Consider the following 20,880-nt stretch of genomic DNA (forward strand, 5'->3'; position numbering starts at 1 on the left):
TTCAGAAGTTTGCATTTTCCTATGCCCTTTGTACCATGGCAGAGGTTTCTTAAGTAAGAGGTTAAAATTCAACACATAATTCTACAAGCTAAAATTTAAATGCTTAATTAATTTTGTTAACTCAAGTGAACTCCAAAAATCTCCATTTCATTACGTATGCTTTCATTCATCTACATTTGCTCACTTTTATTTCTCACTCACTGTCACATACAGAAAGACAACAATAAGGTACCTTTTACGTTCAAATCACTTGTTAAAATCTCAGATGTTATTGGCCATTTCAAGGTGCTCTAGGATCCCACACCCCTGAGTCTCTAGTGTGTCTACTTTCAGCCTAGCAGCTTTTAAGCCTAGATGCTCTTGAGTTTGGCACTCCTGAGTCTCTTGTGTGGTTTAGACCCTCAACCTGGCAAAATTTCTTGGGGCCCCTCCCTTTTGTTCCATTTCCGAGTGGATTGTGCTAGGAAACTTCTCTGCTACCTTCCTTCGAGGGGTCCAACCCCTCCCTGGGACCCAATCCCAGTCATCCCAGGGGTCTCTCTCACTCTTTTCATTCACTTCATTTCCTCCCTGGTCGCATTTCTCGCGAAATAACGGAACTGTTGCACTCTGAAACTCCACAATCACTTTGCAGGTCCGGAGTAGCCAGCCCACGTCTCATTCACACATCTCACAACCCCCCTCCCCATATCCGCCCCCCCCCCCCCCCCCAAAGTACTTATAATCTTTTTTCCTTCCCGGTCTTCATGTACACAAGTCGTAGGGGGCCAGTTACTGTGGTTTTAGGGAGTCTTTTCCCTTTTCTTTGTTTTATTGTCTCTTTTTGTCCACCGGGTAGGAACCTGTGTCTGCCGATCATGCCAGAAGAAACAGAGTGAGGCTGCCAAACTTGACAGGGCGTGCCTCTGTCACTCAGAATCCTCTGAGGTTTCAGAAGCGAGGTGTTAGATCTCAGTGGGACATCCATTTGTGAAAAACGCCATTTACTTTTGTTAAAATTTTAGAAGTTTAATAGTAATGTAAATAGCAACGAAAATTAGAACAATAAGAGACAATAAAAAGCAAAGAATTATGGACATCCGGGTGCCTGGCACTCCACCAAAAAGCACACCTTGCTAACAAAGGATTACCCCTTAAAAGCAATAGCCTATTGCATATTCATATATCTCATACATGAGTCAAACATTCCTTTCAAACTAGGGTGTTTCTGCTTAAGTTTAGGTCTCCCCCCTATCTTGTAAATCAACCTTCTTGGTTCCTTGAAGTCTGAGCTTTCCCAATAAGGAGACAATAATTCTTCTCTTGGGATCTTGGTGTCTGTTGCTGTTATCTCTATCCAGATAGGATAATGTGAATAATTTCTTGGTTATCTTTCCCATTCCTTGAGCTAGTTACAAAAAGTATCTTACATCACATATTTTCTATTTTAATATTATGCTATAGCCTAAAAACTATATTTACCACACTACTTAAAAGAGATTAATACTGCACTACTTTCCAACATAACACATATAGTATTCATTTTAATATTTGTGAAAAGTCAATATTATAATATGTATCTATAACAGAGTCAAAACCCGGAGAAATTAATTGGTTCAATGTTCATTGGTCCCAAGGTACACAGTTCTTAATATTTGGTTTCTTATCGGTAATGGATTTCTCTGCCTCTGATGCTAATTTGGTCCTCATTCCTTGGTTCTTTTATCAGTCTTTTATGGACCAGGTGTCTCTGACTATGCCAGGGGTGATGTTTGGAGTTTATGGTCATTAATGGTCATAATGGTCGTTAATGGTTGCGATATTTTGTGTATCTTCTGTGCTACTCCCAGTCTCTTGGGATGTTAAGCTAATCACGCCTTGAGTGATGAAACAGTCCTTTGAAAAGAAACTTCAATTATCTTCCCCTGGGGCAAAGGCGAACAAGACTGACTAAAGTTGCCAAAAAATTTTAAACTTTATATAATTCCCGACATTAGGACAGCTGTACATAGTAGACAGATTTTGTAGAACATCTCAAATCAAATTGGAAATAAAAAATTAATTTAAACTCATCTACCGTTTCATCTGTACAAAGTGATTTATTAATGCCTGGCTTGTTTTCTACAGATTGCTACAATTTCTCCAGGGATAGCATCATGTGAAAACACTCTAAATACATTGAGATATGCAAATAGGTATGGAAAATGTTATTGCTTATAGATATATATGCTGTTGGTCACTGATATTTGGAATATTCTTGTTCCATTATGTATAATTATTTTAGCTGCTCGAATAATTTTAGTGTACTTGCATTTCTTAATAAGATTCAACCCAAAATACTGATTACTGACTCAAGCTCACATTTAAATAAATTTGTAACTTTTTGCAACCATTGCAAGAGAATCAATGGAAACTACATTTAAGCCATTATCCAGAAATTTATATAGTGGGGATTGCAAGGAATCTGGGAGATGCCTCTCTTAGTTTTGTCCCTGCTCTGGAGATATCATCTCTTGCATTAGGGGTAGGCAGTTTTCATGATGATTCCCTGGGGTGTTAGCTGAAATACCTTTCTGCAATGTGATTTTTCATCCCCTTGGTGGAATTTCATTCAGTTGCCAGCATGTTTCTTTTATATATATGATACATCATATATAGATCTATTTCAACTAACTTATTCTTATGAAAATTCAGCAGTTGCTGTGGCCTAAATTTTATATTTGCCAACTTCAGGCAAATATCTGAGACCCTTAAATACAGTCAGTTAATCCAACAGTGACATAATCAGTGGAGAAGTTAGTGCCTCCAGAGCCTGATGCATCATCTCTGAGACCTGTACTGCTCTCTGAAAGTGTTTGTCTCTTCAGTCAGTGTGAAAGGAGCCTTCCACAGCTGCAGTTCTATGATTAATGTTTGGGGAGATGGGGTCCTGCATATGCCTGCAATCAGACCCTGCACCCCAGAGACCCACCCACCACTTTGCTGCAAAGAACAAAGGAGGCAAACAAGTTTCTGGGCCATTAGAAAGCCTGGTTTTGCCAGAAGAAGCTACCACCTAGTGGTCTGCTTGCCCCAGTGAAAGACAGGGCAAAACCACATCCTCTCCTGTTTTGCTTCTCCTGCCCCCTCCCTGCAGCCAGTCACTAATCAGGCACAAAGGGCTGCTAGGGTAACTTATCATCCGTTCCTCTTGGTATCCAAATGTCTTTCTGTTTGGATCAAGTCAGTAGCAAATCTACCTGGCTAGAACCAGTCTATGTGATTCCCTTCCTGGTGAGAAGGGGCCATCTAGTCCCCTGCTTACCGCAACATAATGAAGGATGTGTCACATTAATCAAAACTAGTTGGATCTTTCTATCCCTTATAGAATACATATTGCTGAAGTGACTTCAGAAATGGACACTGAAAAACAAATACCTATTCCTAGTATGCTAAATTGGTGTGCAGAAACTGTTTCTTCCCCTTGCTGTTAAAATCATATGTTTTTAGGGGGTTGTGCTAGTTTTGGCTGGGGTAGAGTTAATTTTTTATGCCTATCACTGTAAAGTTGCTTCATGTGTTTTGTGTAGTATTTTAATTTTTTCCACCAATATATAGTTTTCATAGTACAAGTAAGTAGTTTTTAGGTGCAGAACACCAGTGTCTGCACAGTGTAAGATGGGGAGGTATAGAATTTAAGGCACTGTAGTGGTTTGATATGTTAAAAAGATCAGTTTAATGAAATACTGAATGTAGAGCAAATTTTATTAACTGCAAAAACTGAAATCTGGAATTACTCTTCTGAAAACACTGCTATTATACTCTCCTGCAAATTACCAGCACTGATATTGTTCAATTTTGTTAGTGATCTGTAACCATTTGCAGAAGATTTAAATATGTCCACAGTCTTCTTTTTTAATGTAAAAATAATTTTATTGTTAAACTATTAAAGAATGCTAAACAGTTATTTTAACTGTGTTTGAGATAATTTTCTTTTAATTTGCTGCTATATTTTGCTGCTGCAGAGTAAAAGAATTTAGAATTAGTCCTTCAGACATTCCCTTCTCACACGGTAGTGGCAGTTGCTCTGATCACTCTCCTTCCTATGAGTATGATGACTTTTCTCCTTCAATCACCAGGTCTACTTCATTCTATATACAGAATGTTTATTTTTGAATTTTCTTTTTGGTAATGCAATTTTACAGACAAACCTTTCATTAGTCCCCTTGCCTTGAGTCACACATACTTTGGTTTTATTGTTTTTGCCAGGTGATGGTTCTGCATGATCTGCAATCATCTTACCATTGTTTTGTTCACAACAACCACACTCTGTATCCAGGCTTGCTCATTTCCTTCACACATTAAAAAGAAAAAAAACAACAAAAAAAGTGATGTCACCTTCATACATTTAATGGACCAAATATGACAAGTCTGTGTTTAGGGTAATTTGAATATAGATAATTTAAAAAGAAAACCATTTTAATACATATATATTTAAAAAACTTTTAATCGTTCAAAAGATGAATGAAATACAGAAATTTAGTTTCCATTGTAGTAAATATGTGCTACTTCAAAAAGAAATTCCCCTTAAAAATTAAGAATTTTTTCTAAAACTTGTTATACTTGCAGAGTTTGATGTCTGTTTCATAAGCGTTCTTTTAAATGGGCCTTTTTTTGATAGAATCATTATCAATATTTTAAACTATTTTCATGCTGCAAGAACCTTACACTTTAATAATATATTTTCACCTTTTAAATTATTTTAATTAAGGGATCTATTAATTTTCTGAGATAGTTGGCTGCAAGTTATTATTTTCATCAAAATTCTTGCTGGATTTGCTTATAACATCTAGTAGGGTACTGATTGACTAATTTTTTTTAAGCACAATTGTGTGCACAGAAAAAAAACGATGGTCAAGTTTAGGATGCTGAATGAACTTTTCTTTCAAATATTATTCCTTATTGAGGAGTTAATATTGAGGGTATGGACATTTTTGCCCTCTTAACAGTTAATGAGTACTAAGATTTCAGTCAAAAACTGCCTCTTGTGAGAAGATGGACTGCAATTCACCTGTGCTTTTTAGGAGTTGAACTAACATCTTTTTGCCACTGAAAGTACATTAAATTTGTGAAGCTAAAATCAGCATCCTTATTAAATTAAATAAATTGTGCATAAACGAGCTTTATTTTTGGTTGTGACTCTTTTGAACAGGAAATTACTAATTTACAATTTAAATATTTTCTGAATGTAGGGTGAAGGAGTTGATGGTTGATCCTAGTGCTGCAGGAGATATCTCACCTATTATACACCATGCTTCCAATCAGATCGATGACTTAAAGACACAGTGGGGTGTGGGGAGCTCTCCTCAGAGACATGATCTCAAACTGCTTTGTGAACAAAATGTGAGTGGTTTACAACATTGCACGGAAAGCGATGATAAATGCAGCAGCAAAACTAATCGAGAGTAATGTGTCTTTATAGCCTGTTAGCAATATCATTTAGTAGATACAGCATGCCTTTTCACCTTATGCTATTATGCTCATTCCCATATACACTCAAAAAGTTTCTTGAATGGTGAGAGGAGAATGTTTTACTTTTCCTTATCTTCCTTGCTGATTATGGCTTTTAATATCTAGGCAGGGTCTGTTCTAGGCTCTCACATTTTTAGTGTTCATTTTCCAGTATAGATTTATCTCTTATTAAATAGTTAGAAGTAGCCTGGGAAATGCATCCATTTTATTTAACACTCCTGTGGTTTGACCATTATTTTTCCTGCATGGAACCCTGTTTTGAGTGAGTTTGTATTTCTCTGTGTTTAAAAATCTGGCTACCCATCATTCCTCTTCCCAACATCCTGATTTTCATGGAGTGAAACCCCAGAGCAATGTTTGGGAGAAAGCCACATCATGTTCCCAGGATGTCTCCTTGGGCTGCATGAGTGGAGAGCTGGGACTGAGAGGCACCTTATAAAGGGCATTTTTTTCCCTCAGTACTGATTATCAGCTCTAGTCCTGGTTCCTTAAATGTTCAAGTTGGTTTGTGAAAATGTTGATGAAAGGTACAAAAGAAAAATCCTTACTACCCTAAATTATTTTTCCCCAGACTCTCTGCCTTTTCAAACACCTCTATATGGTGTTTGCTGTATTTCTCATTTTAATAGCTGTCTCTTCTTCCTGGACTTTATTTTATAAGAACATGATAATGATTCCTAGAGCTTCCCACTGGACAGTCCTTACAGCCAGATATCCTTTCATATCATACTTTTTCCTTGTTCATGTGGAATTCAATTACGCTTTTCAATGTGTTTTTTTAAAGATTTTAAAAGCATGGTAGAAGGAACCATACTGTTTTGTTAAAACATTAATTGCAGCCTACCTAGTGCTTTCCCCTTTTATTGTGATTAACTATTTATGTTTAAAGAACTCCTGTTTGTCCTAGTTTGTAAATCCCAGTTGTGCATTCATCACAACATATCTTTTGGATTTTTTACTTTACATTTATTACCCTTCTTTTCCAAAGGGTTAATTTAATTTTGTTTTCTTGAAATGCATTGAATGTAATTGCTGTTCTCTTTTTTGAAAATTGGCACAACAAAAAGCCCTGACAGAAAACAAGTTTTCTTATTAAAACCTACTAGAAATTAACATTCTTCCCTTATGAATTCTTCCTCCCACTTTTTTAACTTGGGTTTTTTTTCATGGGGAATATTCTGTTTTCCAGTATCCATTAGGGTTAGTGGCTGGAAATTTTTAATGAATATGAATTAAATTTAACTCTGTGAAGAGTTTAAATTTATTGCTCTGTCCACTCATTTCTGGACATTTTCTTGCTAAAAAGAATTAAGTTTTATTTTTGACAGGTTCTGCTTTCTGCATATTTCTTTTCATGATTATGATTATATTCAATATATTTCCTGTAACCACAGTTCTTTTGAGTCTAACAAGCTTGACTATTGTTTTGAGGAAGAGGAAGTTTCTCCACAGTTGTTTACTTTCCATGAAGCTGTGTCACAAATGGTGGAAATGGAACAGCAAGTAGTAGAAGACCACAGGGCTGTCTTCCAGGTAAAAATGGACCCTACCTTGTTTTACCCTAATACTAGAATTCAGGTTTTGGCAATAAAAGTGCATACTCTTGAAGATGTAGGATATCATCTGGTCATTCTGCTGCTTTCTGAGATTTCCTAAACAGGCTGTCTTTATTGTAAGAAAAATTGCTACTTTCTTTTTACTATTTCAACTATTTACTATTTTTTTTGCGTTAGTCCTTTTCCAGCATTAGTGACTGTTTTTTTCTAGTTGTAGGGTGCTTACTCAGATTGGTCTCAAAATTTTCAATTTCACTGTCTTGTCTATGCCAGTATTCCAATGCCAAAGCTGGCGATTAATAGTAATGTGTCTATATAGTAATGTCCCTATCAGCACCATTTCTGTGTGGTCATCTCCCTCTAAAATACAGCAATACTCCCTCGTAGTATTTTCTTTAAATATCCTTCTGACACATCTTTCTCTGAGATACTGAGATCCAGAAGAAACAAATATATTTCTAAGTGCCTGTTTTCTTCCTTTTTGCAGATACATAAGGTTTTCATTTACTACTAGTCAGGGTCTTTGAAAGGAGTACTGACCACATAGTGTAATGCTGATCAGCACCACAGAGCCTCTTATAGTTACAAAATAAATTCTAATATATATGAGTTACTAGTTTTCAGAAGGAAATGTGAATTGTTTCGGTTCATAACCTTAGAATCTTTAGTCAGTCTGTCCATTTGGAGCATCTGCAGCAAGAAAATAGCAAAACATTAAACCTATAGGGAATACACATGTCATGGTTTGAGACTGGCCCAATGCCAGGCACCCACTAGAGTCACTTGTTCACCCTCCCCTGCCACCGCTGGGCAAAGAAGGGAAAAAACTTAACAAACAGTTCATGAGTGAGATAAGGACCTGGATAAATATTTCAAGGGCAAACCAGGCTCAACTTAACATGCAAAGTGAATTTTATTACTAACAGAATCAGAGGAGGAATATGAGAAACAAAATAAGCCCTTAAAACACCATTTTCCCCCCAGCCCCTCCTTCCTTCCCACCAACAGTGCAGGTAGACAGGGCATTGGGGTTTTGGTCAGTTCATCACCAAGATTTTCTTCCGCTGCTCTAGGAGAGGAGTCCTTCTCCTGTGAGACTGTGGGATCGCTCCCACAGGAGACAGTTCTCCCTGAACTTCTCTGGCGTGGATCCACTCTCACGAGCAGTAGCCATACTGCACCTGCTGCAATGTGAACTCCCATCCACAGGCAATCTTCCCAAAACTGCTGTGACATGGGTCTTTCTTTCCACGTGGTGCAGTCCTCCAAGGACAGGCTGCTCCAGCCTGGAATCAGGGGCCCCCTTTCTCCATTGGGTTTTCCACTTGATCACAGCCTCCTCCAGGCATCCACCCTCTCTGGCATAGGCACCTCCCACCTAGGGCTGTGAGTGGATCTCTGCATTCCCCGTGGATCCCCATGGGCTGCAGGGGGACAACCTGCTTCACCATGGTCTTCACTACGGCCTGCAGAGGAATTTCGACTCCGGTGCCTGGAAAGCCTCCTCCCCCTCCTTCTCCACTGACCTTGGTGTCGCCATTTTGTTTTCCCTCACATATTTACACCTCCTCTTCTTCTCTGACTAGAAGCAAAACCCCATGACTTTGTTTTTATTTTCTTCTTAAATATGTTATCACAGAGGCGTTAACAACCCCTCTCATTGGCCCAGTTTTGGCCAGCAGCATGTCCATCTTCAGAGCCATCAGACATTGGCTCTGCTGGACATGGTGGAAGCTTCTAGCAGCTCCTCACAGGAGCCATCTTTGTGGCCCCCCTGCTACCAAAAACCAGGCCGTGCCAAACCAATACAACACATCTCAATTTTACTTGTTAGTTTATGCCATGAGTGAAGATGGGTTACACAAATACAAAATCTACAAGCTGTAACATGCAGAAGTTGTCTTCTGTCAGTTTTTTCCTGGAAGCTGTTGATTTTGGGATATAAAACATCCCATCCTAACAAAAATCTCTAAAATAGATTAAGTGAATTAATTGTACTATAGACGTCTTGATCTTCCTTTGTTTCTTGGATATACAAGTTTACATTAGATGGCATAAATCCTATCTCAGTGTGAGAGCTCCATCTGTCCTGAAAGTCAACAAAACATACAGGGTTTGGACTATGCTTTCAATATTATGTGAACTACTGAGCACAGAGGGAGACTTAATTTTAGTATTTCAGGCTCAGCATGCATAGAACTGTCATCTGCTTACTTTATTTTTAATGAAAGCATTTCCAAGGAGATCAATTCATCTAATCACAGCTTTGCATGATTCTGTAACCTTTAAGTGCCTGGTTGCATTCTTCTTTGCTGCAAGACTTTTTTTTTTTTTTTTAATTTTTAATATTCAGAGTGCAAAGATTCCTAAGATCTGCTTTAACCATCTTTTACAGTACTCTTATCTGTCTGGAGAGTTAGCTCTTCTTTTATACAGCTTCTCTCAAAACTGGTTTTGAGTATGGACAGAATTATTTTGGCTCCTTGACTGCAATAATGACACAACAATGATTATTGTCAGTGGCAACCAGCCCATACTTAAAAATGAAATCTGGCTTCAAAGTTTGATACCTACCTAAGGGTACATAACCAGGAAATAAAGTTCTTAATTTCTTAGTTTTACAACCATCTAATGTTCTGAATTTGAAGAGAACTGGGGTAGCTGGGGTTTGTCTGTTGCTGTTATGACCACTGGAGTTAAGAAATTATGTAGAAAACATACAATTTTGCTAAATTAGGAATAAGGATTCATTTTAGGATTGAAACATTATAGTGAGGTGACTAGACAATAAAAGTGTGATCATCTTGAGAAAAGGAATAATTCAGCTCATGAATTTGAAACTTGCATTGAAACTTTGTTAATGTATTTAGTTGAGGTTTTTTTAACTTTTACCTAGGAATCTATTAGATGGCTGGAAGATGAAAAAGCTCTTCTTGAGATGACAGAAGAAGTAGACTATGATGTGGATTCTTATGCTACCCAACTTGAAGCAATTCTAGAGCAAAAAATTGATATTCTGACCAAACTCAGAGGTAGATTGCTTTTAATCACTTTTGTGTGCATTTTCATATGCCATGGACACTTGCAGTAAGGGGATAAAAAGAGTGTGGTTATCTTTTGGGGTCTTTTTCCACCTTATGCTGTCCTGTAATGTTCTGAGAAAGGAACATTTATTTAAGAACAAGTTCACATCTGTATTCAATCCATCCTAGTTGGATGGACTCTAGGAAGAGTCTGCTTTACCTCCAGGAAGTATAAACTTGATCCTGCAACTTTGGGTTGTTTTTTTTTTCCTTTGTTCCAAAAGAATAAAGGAAAGAAAAAGAAAACCTGCTGTTGTTTTGCAGTCTGTGCTTAAGAGTAACGTCGAGTTCTGAATAGCATGGCTTTTAGCCTACTTTTTTCCTTAGCAGCTTTTCTGTCAAAATATTGTCAGCCTCTCTTTGTTGAAAAACCAACCACAGATAATGTTTAGTTACCAAAATTGACTCTTTCATTTGTCTTTTAAAATCAGCATGTCAGCTTGGTACCTCATGGAGATTAATTTTTCATTTTAGTTTCTCTATGTATCTGCATTCCAGCAGACTTGCTATACTGGTTTAGTTTGGATTTTTTTTATCTGTGTTAGAAAACTCTTTATGATAAAATCTTACATTTTACTCAGTCTGAGTATCTGGTGTAAGTTAGAATACATCAAGTAAATCAGATGTGGCCTGCTTGCTTTGTATGCATGTATTGGTACCAGTATACTTTAGCAAAGAATTTGATGTACATTCCTTTGTTTCTTATGGATGATGGCTTCCTCTTCAGGGAAAGACAATTTGAGACAACAGCAGTAAAAAAACAGTTTAGGTGACTCCCTGTTCTTCCATAACTTATTAGGTACTACTTTTGAAACAAGTTACTGGAGATAAAGGATGTCTAAAAGAACCTTGCATCTTTACAAATAGCATGATAAAACATATAGCTTTACAGGAGGGAAGAACTGTTAAAGCTTCTTTCTCCCAGTAACTTTTCTGTTATGCTCATGGAACATAATGGTCACTGAATATTTCAGCTTTTAGTCCTGTCACTTTGGGACTGACTTTTTTATGCTGTCAGTTTTGTTTCCTTCTTCCCGTTTGTCACGATCCGCTAAGACAAGCGGAGTCATGATGACTCATTTTACCGATCCCAAAAGTGCAAAAGACAAACAGCAGGGGATCATCCATTTAATCACAACAAATGCACCTTTTATTGAGTGCCCACAGCAAATGCGATAGAGGGGTCAGAAAGGAAATAAAGGCTAGAGAGAGAGAGAAAGAGAGGAAGGGGGGATATAGCTACCAACAGAGAGACGAAATCTTCGTGGTCCAGCCAATAGATCCACTGTCATCCGTGGGGGTTCACCAAAGTCTTGGTTAACTTAGGGGTTTTATAGTCCTCTGCTAAGTGGGGGGAACAGGTAATGGAGAAATGAGTCTATTGAAAAACAGGTACAGACAGTCCATGTTCCGAAGCAGGGCAAGTCAATTTCAGCAGTGAGCGAGACCCATTGTTTTCTTGGTCCAGCGAACACACCTTCAGGCACCACTTGAAAAACATCCTGCTTCAGTCAGGCCAGTGCCCCTGTGCTAGGATTATAGGGATCTTCCATGGGAGATCACCAAAGTTACCCCAGAAAGTTCATTTGGCCAAGAGGTGGGAAAATTCATGGGTTTGGGTATCGTGAAGCAGCTGTAAGCATATAGAGCAAGCCGCTCCTTGCCAGGCCCTGCTCAAAGCAGTGTAGTGTGGTGACACAGCAAACACACCTACAAACAATTACTTGGCAAGCATCCAATTCAAGCAGGCCAGAACTCCAGTCAGGGTCTTCAGGATCTTAGTCTCTGCCATTGCGACAATCGTGAGGCAAAAAATGAGGGGAACTTCGGACTGTGTCTTACACCATTCTTGGGCATATTACTGTGGAACAGGAGTAGAAGAGGAAAATAAATAGGAAAGGATGACATACTTCTTTTCTAGGGTTTCTCCTATTCTCGTGCTAGCTATGATGAAAAAAATGATTGATGTATTTCTGTTTACTTCCAAAATTTAATCACAAATGCTTTTCACATTCATAGAAAAGTTGTTATCATAGAATCACAGAATGGTTTAGGTTGGAAGGTGCCGGAACTCACCCCCGGTTGGGGTGAGCCCGGGAATGAACCACCCCTAATGCATACCTAGAGTCTGTGTAGATGTTAATCTCTTTTCCTTTTGCCAGCTCTAAGGCTCGAGTTAAGGCGATTATTTCAGCCTTCTGTGCAGAGGTGTTTGCTGATAAGGGTCCAGACTCTATTACCGCTCTGCTTGTGGTAACCGCATATCCAGCGTGCCTTTTTCCACTGATGACATAGCTGCTTCCATCAGTAAACCAAGTCTCAGCACCTTCGAGTGGGATGCCCTTCAGATCCAGGCAGCTGGAGTAGGTGACTTCAATGGTCTCCAGACAGTCATGGATCACTGGTTCTCTGCGGGGTCTGTTGTTGTTGTCGGGCCTCACTCCCTGATTGGGGTGGCCCGGAAAGGTGGAAAAGTCTCTCCTCCAACCCGAGCTTCCAAAGAAAGACTCAGTAGTCTTCAGTCATCCGGTCTCAAGGTAGTTTATTGTATGTTATCTAAAAGATTTCTCCCTGAGCTGCTGCGGTCCGTTCAGCAGTCAGGCAAAGGCACACTCCCACACCCAGGGGGCTGGTGCCCTCTTTTATATCATACATTGCGTATTAGATGTTTATAGTTTTTCCCCAATGCCCATCACCTATATTGAACAGTGACTTTCTACTCTAAACCAATCTGTGAATGCCAACATCACCAAGAACATGGAGGTTAGGAAGAAGAAGGAAAAAAGGACAGGGCACACCCAAGTCCCTCCATCTTAGAACTTCTGACCCCCATGTACAAAACTCAGACCCCTCTGTACAAGGCCTAAAACCCCCCTGTACAACACTCAAAAACTCTTCCTCTCACTTTGTGATTACTTCTACTATAATATCTAAACTTTTGTGATTTCTTGTTCTTCCTGCAAGGTTGGTAAATTGTTCCATGGATCAGGTTCAAAGCCATAGGGGTCTGTGGCTGCATTCCAGGGTCTCAAATGCTTCTGACCTGGGCCCGGAACATCCAAGAATGTCCAAGGGACATTCTGGGTTCCGACAGGAAGGGACCTTAAAGTTTATCTCATTCTCCTCCCTACCATGGGCAGGGACATCTTCCACTAGACCAGGTTGCTCCAATCCCTGTCCAACCTGGCCTTAAACACTTTCAGGGATGGGGCAGCCACAGCTTCTCTGGTCAACCTGTGCCAGGGCCTCACCACCCTCACAAGGGAGAATTTCTTCTTAAGAAGAGACAGGGTGTCCTGGGATGACTTTATGATGCTCATATCCCCATTCGTCTGTTTAGCCCAGAAATAAGTTTTGCATCTTTAAGATTGGTTTTGAGAGTGAAGGGGGGGGGAAGAAGCGCACAGTTTGTTTTCAGAAACTGCACTCACTCCTCCACGTTCCTGCTCCTGTGTTGTCTGCGGACGGACAGATGGCAGGACAGAGTTTTCCTTTGCTTTTAGTTAGTTTTTAGCTAGCTGAGGCAGAGAAGTTCCCTGGACTGTGGTTTTTCTTTTTCTTTGGACCTGTGTAAACCTGCTCTGGTCTGAACACCCAGAACAGCACCGGCAGCTCACACCTGTGGTCCACTGGGCCGGGCCTGGGCCACGGCATTTCCAGGACTGGAGGGACTGATAAGAGACTGAGTGAGCTGAGCTACAACCCACAAAGGGGACTTTCGGAGTTTGTCAGCTCTTTTGGAGCAGCAAGAGGTTGTATTGTTTAATAGTGTTCATTTTTTTTTGTGCTGGTGAATGCTTTGCCTGTTAAATAAACAGTTTTTTCCACAGTTGAGGGAGGGGCCGCTTGAATTTGCTTTTCTAGAGGAAATCCTTTAGAGATCTTTTCTCCCAAAATTGCCCTAAACCAGGACACAGGGGTAGCATCTAAGAAGGGACTAAGTTGTTAAGAAATTTGTTTGTATGGTAAGTATTAAATTTAAGCTTATCTCAATTGTCTTGTAGTTTGTATCTTCAGCTATTTTTGTGTAGGAGTGCTCTTTGTTTTGCCTTAGGGCCAGTATGTGGGGCATCAGGCCTTAGTTTCAGGATCTGTGTTGAGCACAGGCATATTAGTACTCATGCTCTCTTTTTCATTAAAGTGAAATCTTTCTGGGCAGCTCTACAAGAGGAGGAACAGGCCAGTAAACAGATCAACCCAAAAAGACCACATGCCCTTTGAAAGGAGGCCTCTGCTGCTAAAGGAATCTATGAACCTGTACTGCTGTAGGACACATTTGTTACAAAACCCAGTGGTTGGAAGAACTCAACTGCTTGAAAGTGTAAAAATGTTAGAAATGTCCTGTTTATTACTCATCTGAATTATATTTTCAGTTTTGTGTGAAATGCTCCTATGATGTCTACAAAATGCTTCTAGACCAAACAGTACAACCATGCAGGGTTCAGATCTGTGAAGCACTTTGTTTAAAATATTTCATTTATTAAAATGCTCTGGAATAAGTGTTTCCTCTAAAAAAAAAGGGGTTTATGCCTATATAACTTAGGTCAAAGTTACAAGGTGCTTATATAGGTTGAGTTATAAAATATCAATATAAACTAATATATCTATATAACCTGATATCAATATAACCTAAATAATTACTTTTTTATATCTATATAACCTGATATCAATATAACCCAAATCATAGCATTTTATACCTATATAACCTGAATCGTAATATTTTATACCCATATACTTTTTATACAATATAATGGCGAGTATATGGTTAACTAGTTGCTTAATGCTGAATAGACAGAAAAAAGAAAAAAAAACTCACCAGGTGGATAGTTTCAGAGATAGATAAGTATAGTACTAATGAGAAATTGGCAAATGTAAAGCAAATTTGATGCCTGGAGAGGCTGACCTAGAACAGAAACTAGAATAAGCTAAAGAATAAAGTAGGTATTCATTAAAAGGCCTTAAAAGGATACACCTTGGGCAGTACAACAGCCTGGCCAGGGCTACACTCAAGATGGATCCAAGATGGTCACAAGATGGACGACCGGTCACGAGGTTTCACACTTTTATAAGTTTTGGTCCATTTGCATATTGGGGTTAATTGTCCACTTACAGCTTCAGATTATTAAGTCCCTGTCGCTGTTGAGCAGGATGGGAACAGAAGACTCCAAGTTAGAAGGCAAGGAATGAAACTGATTTATTTCAAATGTACTGCTCTATATATAGAGAACATCGTGCAGACTCATTTCATTGGTCTCAAAATAAAAACATCTCACACCACTGGTGTGCAGTGAATGACGCACGGTGGCAGAACATATCTATAAACAATGTGAACAAGAAGAGAGATTAGAGTATTATTTACATTCTTTCCCAGCTGTTTCCCAGGCTCTCGCCTGGTTAGAAAAACCCTCTCTTTTTCTCTCTGACTGAACTGAGAATATCCATATTTGCTCTGTTTTGTTTACAAAAAAAGAAAAAAGAAAAGAAAAAGGCGGTGTCTGTGCCCTCCTGCAGGGGCCTTGCAGGAAAGAGAACAAACACAGCTCGAGAGTTTTATCAGCTTCAATCAATCAAAACCTCAATTTGGGTATTGTCTCAGAACAGTCGAAGAGATTCCAAACTCCCATTATAAACTCCAAGAAATCTGTCACTAACTCTAGGACAGTAACAACTCATTGTCAGTCTGCCAAAGGACTGGCAGTCCAACTTGTCAAAACCCATTTCCCAGTGTGAGCAGATGCACACATAACAGAAAAGAAGGTATCAACAAACATGCGCACATACCCAAATCAGCCAAATTCGGAACCTGGCAAGATGAGTAATATCTGTCTGCCACAGCTGCAAAGCCTTTAGGCCTCTGGGATTTATCCCAGCCAATAAGGTGCAGAAGGTCAAGCCTTGGTTGGCATTCATCAAATTGCTTTTGCAAGGTGTGTGCACTTGACAGAAGAATCATGCAAGGCTTTGGCCCATGCAGTCATGTCCTCAATGAACAATTTGAGTGACAAATTTGAAATCAGGTCCAAACTGCATCCTCAAAGCTTTCAAAGTAATTGAGTGAAATTGACCCAATTCAGAAATTGACCAAATTCAAAAATACTTGAGAAATCTCTGAAATGCCATGAAATCTCTGAAATGCCATGGTCACAGCCCTTAATTCAATCACTTGGGCCGAGGCTGTCGTGGCTTTCCAGTAGTTTGAGCTGTCAGTAAAACACAGCTCTTTCCGCCTTTTTTTTCCCCAAAAAAAAAACAGCAGCACCTGCGGGCTCTAGGACCCTGTGGTGCGAGGCGAGGCGGAGAACCCGGTCCAGGAGGCCGGGCCAAGAGTCCCAAACCTGGCCGGGGGGGCGGAGAGCCCAGGCTCTCTACCGAGCCAAGATCCACGCGGCTTGGTCCCTGCCCCCAGCTTCTCATTCACTTGGGGCCCCTGAATCTGGGGTCCCTGGGACACTCCATGGCCACCCGCAGATGGGCGACCCATTCCAACCTTATATTTCGGTGCACGCCCCCACCAGGCTGCGAGGATCCCGGCAATTCCTCCGGCTTTTCGCCCTCCCCCCACCCCACCTGGTCATGGATCAAGCCACAGCTTCTCGGCATCCCGCTCTGCGAACAGGAGCAGAACGTGCAGGTCGTGGGCAGGGGAGGTTTTCTCGGGAATATAAAATTCCACCCTGAATTTGGGGCCCTTGGCACCGCTCATGCCTGCCCAGTACAAGTGTACACACTTCGCTCCCAGTGTGTTTGCGCTGCCCCGCGATACAATCGATTGTTGCCCAGCTCCCTGATTCGCGGCCCCACCCCCCTCCTCCCCAGCCCCGGTACCAGCAGCAGCAGGGACGCTGCTGCGGACCAAGCCGGTGCTCCCTCCCGCTGCCTCTGCCTCAGTGGGACAGAGCTAGGGGCAGTCTGGGGGAAGCAGAGGGAGTGGTGGGCTGGATGCAGGTTCTGAAACAAACAGGCTGGATGTGTTGTCCAGCACTGGGCTCTCTGCCGCTGCCGGCGGCGGATCACAGAGCGAAGTCGCTGCTGATCAGTCGGCTTCAGGCGGCGCGGCGACGGCAGCCGCGGCGCCCCGCGGGCGCTGCCCCCCCGCGGCGGGCGGCCCGGGGGGTGCAGTTCTCCCCGCGGCGTGACACGCCACCAGCCCAAGCGGAGTGGGCGGCGAGGCTGCGGCGGCGTCTCTCGACGCTGGCGGTCGCGGCGTCGGCGGCAGCAGTCGGCTCGCTGTCGGTCCGAGCTGGGGGGCCGCGGCGGCGGCATCTCTCTCAGAAGTGGCGCTGGTGACCGCGGCGGCGCGGCGGCTTCTCTCGGCCCCGGCGGCTGCAGCGGCGGGCTCGCTCCGAGCGGAACGGAGGGTGGAGCGAAAGGCAAGGCTACTGCTGCCGCTGAAACGGCGGGCGGAGCGGCGGCAGGGCGGCGAACCCCGCTGCCGGCAGGAGTGGCGTCATGGCAGGCGGGGCGTGAAAGGCAGCCACCCCCCCCTGGCGCGGGAGCTAGTCCCACAGAGGGCAGGGCGGAGAACGACATGGAGGTCCCGCCCAAGACGTGTTGCTGCACCGCAGGCGCTGGTATGGCAAAGGATATCAAATCTGCCGGTCCGCACGGCGCGCAGAGGGGCGGACCGGGAGTCAGTTGCGCCTGTCCTCTTGGCAAAGCCGAAGCCCCCGCGTGCGGCAGGGGGCGTGTCAGGGGATGGATCAGAGGCTCCATTGCCGGTCCCAGCAGTACAAGAGGGCAAGGCCCGTACATCTGCGCAGGCTCCATTAGCGAAGGAGTTGGGGGGGGCTGCAGCCCCCACTGCACCATGGACTGCAGGCAGTGCCGGCCCCCTCGCGAATGCAGTCAGGAAAAAGGGGGGGCTGCAGAGCCGTGGGCGGTGGCGGCGGCCGCCGATCTGGGGCCGCCCCGTGCAGTCCTTGCAACGTCGGTCGCAGCGCGGACTGCGGCGCGGTCAGTGTCCAGAATCCCGAAATGTCCCAGTCGGAACCGCTGCCTCTCGGGGACTCGCCTCGCAGGGCTATGTAGATGTGTCCCCAGACTGTGAACAGTGCGGACGCTGTAGCGTCCCCCTTGCTCATCTGCTTCATGAGGCAGCGTCCCAATTTGCACCAAACTCTAAGATCAAAGGCGCGTCCAGGGTCCACAGAAAATCCACGGTCCCGAGCCCAACCCAGGAGTCTGACGAGCTCATCATCGGAGACCTGGGCCTCCAGCTGAGGGGCACAGCTTTGCCAAGCGGTCAAGACCAACCATTCAGCTGTAGATGGCTGGTTCCCCATTGTTAAGAAGCCCTCCCTTAGCAGAGGTCCCCTTCAAGAAAAAGACAGTCCACTACTTCAGGGAAAAGCCGTCCCGCTCAGTTTTCAGCTTCTAAGAGCCTACCCGTGGTCCAGACAGGACCAAGCCTTCTCCAGAAGGCATGCGGTTTCAGTGTTACCTCTCTCCAGAGGGCAAAGATGTCCGGCCAGAGCCTCTAGGCTACTGGCGCGTAGCCGCGGTCGCAGAGCGATCCCCGCAAGACGCCGGGGCTCGGGCCTTCAGCCTAGGCTGCACTAACAGTCGGGGTCCACCAGATGTCGCTGTTGAGCAGGATGGGAACAGAAGGACTCCAAGTTAGAAGGCAAGGAATGAAACTGATTTATTTCAAATGTACTGCTCTATATATAGAGAACATCGTGCAGACTCATTTCATTGGTCTCAAAATAAAAACATCTCACACCACTGGTGTGCAGTGAATGACACACGGTGGCAGAACATATCTATAAACAATGTGAACAACAAGAGAGATTAGAGAATTATTTACATTCTTTCTCAACTGTTTCCCAGGCTCTCGCCTGGTTAGAAAAACCCTCTCTTTTTCTCTCTGACTGAACTGAGAATATCCATAAGTCCTATCCTCCTTGTTTGCTCTCTTCAGTTCACCATTGTTTATGCTTTTTGGACTTGAAGCTTGTAACAGTTGTCCTTTGTTCTCAAGCTGGAAAAGGATTGTTTTGTCTACCTACCCTGCAAAGAGAACTATCTTAATATATGTTCCGGTTTGAAAGCAAAACCAGTGAGAGACTCCAAGTCAGAAATACAATTTATTAGTAAAAGGGGAAAAAGAAAACAAAATACATGCAATAATACAAAAGAAAAATACCACTGACTGAGTCAGAATACAACCTGACAACCTTTTGGTCCAGTCCAAATTTTTGTCGCAGTTCAAATTGGAATGGCTGCAGTCCTCCTGGAGTGACAGATGTGGTTCTTTTCGAGCAGTAATCCTGTAGAAGGATGTAGTCTTCCTTTGAAGATCCAGTGGAATAATCCAGCTGTTCCTCTTGGGAATCCAGCAGAAAAGGCTGTCTGGTGTCCCAAAAACCCAGATTATATCCAGTTAGGAATGCTTGTCTCCTCCCTCTGGGCGGAGCATCTCACAATGGGATGCTGTAACTTTTATCAGTCATGCAGTGACACTGAATAGCCCATTAACAGCAGGATTGGTTTGTGGAAGAGATAAAGAAAACTGCCCAGTTAACAGAAGATAACTGCCACACCTCTAACAGATGGCAAATAGAATACACACATTGCCTTGCAATCTAGGACACCTGTAAAAGAAGATAAGGCAGATTGCAATTCATTGTTTTGAAAACACCACTCAAAATACCATTGTTATACAGGTATGACAATAGTTACATGATCACGGCTTAAAGTTTCATGGCAGCTTCTGCGACCTTTGATAATGATGTCTGCAAAAAGCTCATAAAGACCTAGAGCTGTTTTTCGGGACCTAAAAGATTGAAATATCCATTTCAAAATATGCAATTTGTCTTCCCATTTATCATTCAATTGACACAACAATCCACATGGCATTTCATCATCTCTCAAAATAAATAATTGCACATCAATAGAAACATCTATCCTGGTAGCAAATTTAGATGTCAAGGCCAATTCAGCTTCTTCTACAGCCTTTTTCGCTGCAGTGGTCAAATGCCTCTCATCGGTAGAAGAAATAATCCCTGACAGTAAGTCAAACAAAGGTTGCAGTTGATGATTAGTTATCCCCAAGTATGGCCTAAGCCAACCTATTGCACCAACCAATTTCTGTACATCAGCAACAGTTTTAACTTCAATGTCCAATTTTACAGGTTGAGGCACAATTTGCATATTGGTGATTATCAACCGCAAATATTTCCTAGGCATCTGTTTCTGAACTTTCTCTGGAGCAATAACCAAACCAATGGCTTCTAAATTTGTCACAGCGCTTTGTTCAAGAGCCCATAATTATTGTTTATTTTTGGATGTCAACAAGATATCATCCATATAATGATAGCAATAATAATTGCTAAATTGCTCTCAGACCTTAGGTAAGGCCTGTGCCACAAACCATTGACAAATAGTGGGAGAATTTCTCATTCCTTGAGGCAGAACCGTCCACTGATATCTTTGGCCCGGTTCATCATGATTTAAAGAAGGCACAGTAAAGGCACATTTTTCCTTATCCTGATCAGCCAATGGAATTGTAAAAAAGCAGTCTTTCAAATCAATGATAGTTATTTCCCATCCTTGTGGAATCATTGTGGGTGTTGGAAGACCTGATTGTAAAGCACCCATTGCGGCCATCACAGCGTTTATCCGTTCCAAATTGTGCAAAAGTCTCCATTTACCTGATTTCTTTTTTGTTACAAACACAGGAGTATTCCATGGGCTAAATGATTTTTCAGTGTGTCCAGCTTGCAACTGTTCTGCCACTAAGCCTCGCAGGA

The 20,880-nt window shown here is 42.2% G+C and overlaps 1 long non-coding RNA gene across 6 annotated transcripts; it reads left to right on the top strand.

Annotated features, from left to right (window-relative positions):
• Window positions 1-1,591: 1,591 nt before the first annotated feature.
• Window positions 1,592-10,709, top strand: LOC137464311 (uncharacterized). Of its 6 annotated transcripts, none has more exons than XR_010994176.1 (5): window positions 1,592-2,174; window positions 3,984-4,097; window positions 5,211-5,361; window positions 6,922-7,023; window positions 9,943-10,709. It is a non-coding gene; the product is annotated as an uncharacterized lncRNA (long non-coding RNA). The 6 variants fall into 6 exon arrangements; XR_010994173.1 differs by having other exon boundaries at window positions 3,984-4,067; XR_010994172.1 differs by having other exon boundaries at window positions 3,984-5,361.
• Window positions 10,710-20,880: the final 10,171 nt, after the last annotated feature.

This window comes from Anomalospiza imberbis, chromosome W, assembly GCF_031753505.1.
Source record: "Anomalospiza imberbis isolate Cuckoo-Finch-1a 21T00152 chromosome W, ASM3175350v1, whole genome shotgun sequence".
Lineage (NCBI taxonomy): Eukaryota > Metazoa > Chordata > Aves > Passeriformes > Viduidae > Anomalospiza > Anomalospiza imberbis.